At 46.4% G+C, this 7,500-nt stretch overlaps 1 protein-coding gene across 7 annotated transcripts in view; it reads left to right on the top strand.

The window, feature by feature from the left end:
• Window positions 1–7,500, top strand: part of LOC133956450 (extracellular sulfatase Sulf-2-like) — a 39,418-nt gene that overhangs the window by 8,589 nt on the left and 23,329 nt on the right. Inside the window, exon 1 of one of the 7 annotated variants that reach the window (XM_062391489.1) lies at window positions 7,345–7,500. This exon is cut by the window's right edge and continues 130 nt beyond it. The exons of the other annotated variants lie outside the window; for them this stretch is intronic. The gene's annotated coding sequence lies outside the window, so the exon portion shown is untranslated. Of the gene's footprint in view, window positions 1–7,344 lie in introns of those variants that run through there. 7 annotated transcript variants of the gene reach the window in all.

Here is a 7,500-nt window from a genome sequence, read left to right as displayed (position 1 = left end):
GGTGGAGCAGGTTCTGTCCCTTTGTTGGTTTTTCAAAAGCCACTGGACGGATTTTCACTAAACTTGGTGGAAGGATGTGTTACTGGTCAGGGAAGAAGTTTAACTGGAGCTCGAGATCAGGGGGCGGAGCCATGGTGAGATCAGACGTTTCGAACGTTTTTGTCTAATTTCATGATCTTGATGGATCAGACACGTTAGAGGAATTAATCCAGTGAATTTAAATGTGTTTCACATGTTGGTGGATCCACTCTACTGAGGGGGGCTCATGTTCAGTTTGTGACAAATACGTTTTTGAAATTCATTTGAATGTTGGAGAAATAGTGTTTCTTCACAATTTGTTCAGATATAGAAGATCGTGTGTGTGTGTGTGTGTGTGTGTGTGTGTGTGTGTGTTGTATTCCCTTGTTTGACCCAGTAACAGGAGCTCCACATTCCCACATTCCTGATTAAGGATGCAGGTTGGACCTAAACAATGAAAATACACACACTCACACACCCACACACACACTGATAAACTTGTGTTTTCACTACAACACATCAGTGATTCCACTGAGTCCACTCACACGTATGAGGTCATCACCTCCGAACATGCCGCGGTGCGTTCGAGGACGTCGTCCCTCTCGTGCTTGTCATCGGTTCACTGCCACAGTTAACGAAGCGTCAGGTCACATTTAAAAATGAACGTTAAGTGTGAGAGCTGGGGAAGTAACAACACAACATACCCAGTGACGCCCCTATTCTCTATTATCGATACTAAATAATGTATAATCCAGCCCCCCCCCCACACACACACACACACACACATACACCTGTCCACGGCAGAACTACGTGTGTATGAATTGACGAAGATGTTGAGACGTCTAAGAGATTTTGTAGAAGAAGTTTCTTTCTCAACTTTTGAACCCTTGAAAGATTAGAACCCAGCGTGGGGGTGAAACCAGTTCTTTACAACATGACCATTACCACAGAGAAAACAACCACGTTACAGGAGACAGGATTCACTGCACCGCTCTGACAGAGAAGAAGAAAAACAGAGAAGAAGAATGAGTCTGGTGTTGATTCTGAAAATATAAAAGTCTGATGAGATGAGGCCGTTTTAAATATTACTCCACAGAGACGGAATTAAATGAAGCCAGATGTTTTCAGGTTCTGTCGTGAATTCAGTTTCCCTTTTGCTTCCCTAACGTCGGGACATTCAGATAAGAGCAGGACTCTGTGGCCAGCACACGTTTTATTGTGTTTGTATTATTTGTCCTGAACTCTAAAACTGTCCTCGTCTAATTAAATGTAAGTAAAATAAACAGCTCAGTCCCATCAGAGATGAAACCTGCAGCACGATGTTCGCTCTGAATCCCAGTGAACATCCACTGAGTGGATATCATTCTTAAAGGAGACGGGTTCTGTTTATATTCATCAGGGTTGTGACTGTGGAATGTTTTCATGCTCTGAGAAAACATCTCTGTCCTCAGACTGTCCATCGCTGCAGCTCCTCTGTTCAGCCTCTGTCTCAAACACTGGGTTTAAGCTCCTGTCTCTTTAAGACCCCCCTCCTGAGAAAGCCCAGTCTGCTCTGATTGGCCAGCTGGTCCACTGTGTTGTGATTGGTCAACAGCTTCCCACAGGTGTAAGAAATGTCCAGTTAACTCCCTTTAACTCAGACTGATCAACTTTGAAGAACTTTTACATTCACAAAAAACGTCCCGGATTCGCGTCTTTGTCCAGATTCACGCTGGAGATAAAACTTTACTTCTTGGGCAAAGTCCCGTCCTTCTATTCCTGGACATTTCCTTAGTGTTGTCCTGTGAAGCAGCAGCAGCAGGTTGTCGGGTCCGACTCGTTCAAACAGGAACATGTGGGAAAATCCAGACGAGGGGCGGGGCCTATATCGTGAGGGGCGGAGCCTGTAAAGCAGCAGGAGGCGGGACATGACGTATAAACGCTGCAGTGGAAAGATCAGTGTTGTTGTTTCCAGCTCGTCAACACCGGCGTCGGCCCTCATCACCAGAAGATCTGGAACCTCCTCGTGTTTCCAAGTTCACATCTTCATCTTCTACGTGTTAGAAACCTCATCCACACGTCCACTCGCTCACTGGGAAGCTTCCACACATTGTCCTGCTGGTTCCTCACATGGACTCACTCTGACATGTTACACACATTTCACCAGGAGGCTGCAGGAGAAGATCCAGAACATGTCCAGAGACACTGACTCAGACATTTGTACTAACATCCAGAACATGTCAGGAACACGTCAGGAACATGTCAGGAACATGTCAGGAACACGTCAGGAACACGTCAAACTTCAGTTCAGGTTTGAAAACGGCAGAAACAGTTAAACTGAACCAAACCTTCTCATATCAGGCGTAGGAGGTGAGACAAGCAGGATGTAGGTGTAAGTGTGTGTCTGTGTGTGTGTGTTTGTGAGAAGTTTGTGTTTTCTTTGCTCCAAACGATGAGTTCCTCTGTGTTATCTTGAGACGAAGGTGAAACAGTGAAGACGAGGAGGAGTGCGTCTCAGTCTGAACTTTACAGTTTGTTTCCCTGCAGACGATTCTGGTTCAGCTCCAGATGACCTGCACTCCTCCACATTCCTGTGTGTGTGTGTGTGTCTGTGTGTGTGTGTGTGTGTGTGTGTGAGTGTGTGTGTGTTTTCCCACGTGTTTCTGATCACTGAGCTGAGACGTGGACGAGATGAGGAACCCCAGGAGGCGCCACGTTGACGTCTCTTTCAGTTTCAGTTTTACAAACCGTCAGATGATGATTGACTGATCGGTGCCTGATGAACATGAACATGTATTTTTTATGTGGACGTCAGATCTTTGACTTGTGGAACATTCAGTGAGGGAAAAAGTTTGAGGAACCCACTTGTGCCGGCCGACCAAACTTCTTGCATGTCAGAACTTCCTCACTCGTCTGGTCGCTCGTCGCTCCCCCTGCAGGAGGAAATTCAATTTGCATCTAAAATGATTGTCTCAGAAATCAGGTCAAGATTTTGGACATTTATGGTTTAACCTCAGTGGATGAATAGCAACAAACCGTCTATTGATTTATTCACTAATCTACAGAGAACTTATTCAGTTTGACACTTTTTAACTTCAGTTAATTTTAAATCAGAATTTTCTATAATAATAAATTAAATATCTCTGAGTTGACAAAGCAAGATACTGTTTCTGAAGGTGTCGGCTCCAGATGGAAACACTGATCAATTTATCAATAATTAATTAATTAAATGACAGTTCGGTGCAGCCGCTCCAGACGAGTCGCTCCAGGACGAGTCGCTCCAGACTAGTCGCTCCAGGATGAGTCGCTCCAGGACGAGTCGCTCCAGGACGAGTCGCTCCAGACTAGTCGCTCCAGGACGAGTCACTCCAGACTAGTCGCTCCAGGACGAGTCGCTCCAGGACGAGTCACTACAGACTAGTCGCTCCAGACAAGTTGCAGGAAGAGTCGCTCCAGACGAGTCGCTCCAGGACGAGTCACTCCAGACTAGTCGCTCCAGGACGAGTCGCTCCAGACTAGTCGCTCCAGACTAGTCGCTCCAGGACGAGTCACTCCAGACTAGTCGCTCCAGGACGAGTCACTCCAGACTAGTCGCTCCAGGACGAGTCACTCCAGACTAGTCGCTCCAGGACGAGTCGCTCCAGGACGAGTCACTCCAGACTAGTCGCTCCAGGACGAGTCCCTCCAGACTAGTCGCTCCAGGACGAGTCCCTCCAGACTAGTCGCTCCAGGACGAGTCGCTCCAGGACGAGTCGCTCCAGACAAGTTGCAGGAAGAGGCGCTCCAGACGAGTCGCTACAAACGAGTCGCTCCAGGATGAGTCGCTACAGGACGAGTTGCTCCAGGACGAGTTGCTCCAGGACCGAGTCGCTCCAGGACGAGTCCCAGGACGAGTCGCTCCAGGACGGAGCCGGAGTCTCGGACCAGAACAAACTGATCAGCTCAGTGATGATCTGCTCTGATCCCAGTCTGAGGCCTCGTGTGGAAACAGCAGCAGATTAACATGGATCCATTGTAAATCAATCGGCTGTTTGTACAGCAGGTCTATAGGAACATACTGTACTGTGTTTGTGTGTGTCTGTGTGTGTGTGTATGTTTGTGTGTGTGAGTGTGTGTCTCTGTGTCCAGTGGTCATCTCCCTGCAGAGCTCACTCTCTCACTCTCTCTCCTCCATCAGTCTATTTCTGTCTGTGAGTAGGCAGGATGGATGAACTGCCCGCAGGGAGGGAAAGAGGGATGAAAAGAGAAGAGAGGGAGGAGAGTGTATGTGATGCCCTCTCTTGCTCTCTCTCTCTCTCTCTCTCTCTGTCTGTCTCTCCCTCTCTCTCTGAAGTTCTTTGTGTTGAATCTGTTTTGTTTGCAGTTTGTATTAAAGTAATTGGAGCTGATGGACAGAGACGGAAGGGCGGAGAGAGAGGGGGAGAGGGGGAGAGGGGGGAGAGGGAGAGAGGGGGGCTGATACTGTAATTGAGGAGGTGAAAAGGATGAGAGAGAGAGTGAAGGAGGAAGAGGGAGGAAGATAAGAGGAGGAAGAGTTTTAGGATTTGAGGCAGTTGACGGTTTGGTCCAGTGACTGTGATCTGCCACAGTCGGTCACATGGGGTCAAAGCTTTATCATCTGTTTGACTATAAATAATAATAGTTAATAACAAATGTTATAATGATCAGAAATAACTTTATCTTTGTAGCACATTTAAAACAGCTTCACAAAGACGACAAATTAACACAGGAAAACTAAACGTCAAAGAAGCAAAGCTTATAATTAAAAGTCATTTAAAATTAATGGTAAACTTTAGGATTTATTAGAAGTATTTGTACTAATACTGTTTGGAGGAGGATTTGAAAACAGTAAAGTTTCAAGTTTGGGTTCTTCAGGTAAACTGGGATCATCACCTACCACATGACCATCAGCTGTTTGAAGACTTGAAACTAGAGACGGAGAAACAAACTCCTGAATGGTTCTGACTCCTACAGTTGAACAGCAGCTGCCTCACACTGAACTGAACAGTGTGTGTTTCACGTGAGAAGGATTCAGACAGCAGCAGGTTCAGGACCAGCTCCTGAGACGTGTGTGTGTCCGTCTCTTTTCAGCTCAGAAACATTCACTCCCGTCTTCAGCTTCGTGACGGCCGAGGTCCGACTGAGCCGAGACTCAAACCTCAGTGGGTTCAAGATGAGCAGCGAGTGGATCTCAGCGAGGTGGAGACGAGGCAGCTGGTTGGACGGGGGGGGGGGGGGGGGGGACTCAGCCTCAGGGACAGACACACACCAGGAGCTCCGCTGTGGGCAGGTCAGCGGGCGACCAGGTGGAGGTGGAGGACGGGGGAGTGGAGGTGGAGGAGCTGCTGAGTGTAACTCGTGACCGCTGCTTCTACAGCCTCCAGCTACTTGTAACCAAAGAGGAAAGATAAACAGATAAAGAAGACAAACGTCCTGTGGAGGACAAACTCAACCGTCCCTCGTGTGTCTGCTGAAAGTTCACCAGAGAGACCACGACTGAACAGAAGAGAAACAGGAAGAGGAACTGGAACCATTCTGTTTGAACACATCTGTGAAACGATGTCATCTCCGTTACATCTGAAAACACACGTCACATGACCACGTCCAGCGGTCATGTGGTGTAAACAGGAAGTAGATCGTTTCCTCTGCAGGAGGAGAAGTGATGGTGACGAGTCAGAGCAGGGACCACGAGGTGGAAGTGTTACTGACAGGAAGTGTTACAGACAGGAAGTGTTACTGACAGGAAGTGTTACTGACAGGAAGTGTTATAGACAGGAAGTGTTACTGACAGGAAGTGTAACTGACAGGAAGTGTTATAGACAGGAAGTGTTACTGACAGGAAGTGTTACTCAGAGGAAGTGTTAATGACAGGAAGTGTTACTGACAGGAAGTGTTACAGACAGGAAGTGCTACTGACATGAAGTGTTAATGACAGGAAGTGTTACTGACAGGAAGTGTTACTGACAGGAAGTGTTACTCACAGGAAGTGTTACTGACAGGAAGTGTTACTTACAGGAAGTGTTACTGACAGGAAGTGTTACTTACAGGAAGTGTTACAGACAGGAATTGTTACTGACAGGAAGTGTTACTGACACAAAGTATTATTGAACAGGAAGTGTTACTGACAGGAAGTGTTACTGACAAGAAGTGCTACTGACAGGAAGTGTTAATGACAGGAAGTGTTACTGACAGGAAGTGTTACTGACAGGAAGTGTTACTGACAGGAAGTGTTACTCACAGGAAGTGTTAATGACAGGAAGTGTTACAGACAGGAAGTGTTACAGACAGGAAGTGCTACTGACATGAAGTGTTAATGACAGGAAGTGTTACCGACAGGAAGTGTTACTGACACAAAGTATTATTGAACAGGAAGTGTTACTGACAGGAAGTGTTACTGACAAGAAGTGCTACTGACAGGAAGTGTTACTGACAGGAAGTGTTAGCGACGCTTTGTGTTCCCCGCTGGTAGTCGAGTCATGTGACTGATGAGAACCAATCAGGAAGAGAACGTCTGCGTCGTCGTTCACTAACGTCTCAGTTTCTGCTCAGATTAAAACACAAACTCAGTTCTCAAACTGAATCCAGATCAGTTTACAGAAGTTTCTGATTCAGCTAGCGATAAGTTACCTAAAAGGTGTCAGTGTTCAAACATCTCACGGCTTTATCATTTATTTATGAGAACAGACTAAAAGTGCAGTCAGTCTTTTTACAATAAACACACACACAAACACACACACATAGAGAGAGAGAGTCCCACAGGTAGAGCAATGGAATGGACTCTTCAGTGTGTTTGTGTGTGTTTCCCCCAAAGGCTGGAATCACTGGCACAGTGCCTCACTAATTACAACACATACACACACACACACACACACTCACACACATACACACACAGCACAGTCTCACATGGAGGATGAGCAGCAGCAGCTGTTACGGAGGTGTGATCACTGTGTTAACTGACTGACCATCACTGTGTGTGTGTGTGTGTGTGAGTGTGTGTGTGTGTGTGTGTTTGTGTGTGTGTGGGTGTTGTGGCTGATGCTCTGAGTTGTGTCCTTACATTATATTTTCAAAGAATGAAGAAATCTTTAGTTTGAATCAGGTAGCAGTGCGTTTCATGTCGTCACCTGGTGGTGGCGTCACATCCTCTTTGAGCACGTGGCACTAAGACGCTGATTCCAGTTTCCTCTCATGACTTTTTTTTCACAGCCTCAAAGTGTTTTTAGCTCAGTTTAAATCAATCTGTGGTTTTTGCTTCGTTCATCTCAGAATTTCTTAGTTAACCAATAAATCACGTGCGTTATTCTCAGACTCTCGAACAGGAAGTTTCTATTCCAGGTTTGTTTGCCGTGAGAAGGTTTCACTTCTCCGGCTGCAGACGGATCACAGTTCACACTCTTTATAATAGAAAACACAAACAGCAACAGCAGCTTTCTGTCGACTGAGATTCACTGCTCAGCTTCTGTGAGGCTGAAACGTGTTCAGATGTTTCCCCTGAAGAAGAAA

This window comes from Platichthys flesus, chromosome 7 (genome assembly GCF_949316205.1).
Source record: "Platichthys flesus chromosome 7, fPlaFle2.1, whole genome shotgun sequence".
NCBI lineage: Eukaryota > Metazoa > Chordata > Actinopteri > Pleuronectiformes > Pleuronectidae > Platichthys > Platichthys flesus.
Note: the sequence above shows the minus strand (reverse complement) of the source record. Positions and strands in the feature narration are given on the sequence as shown.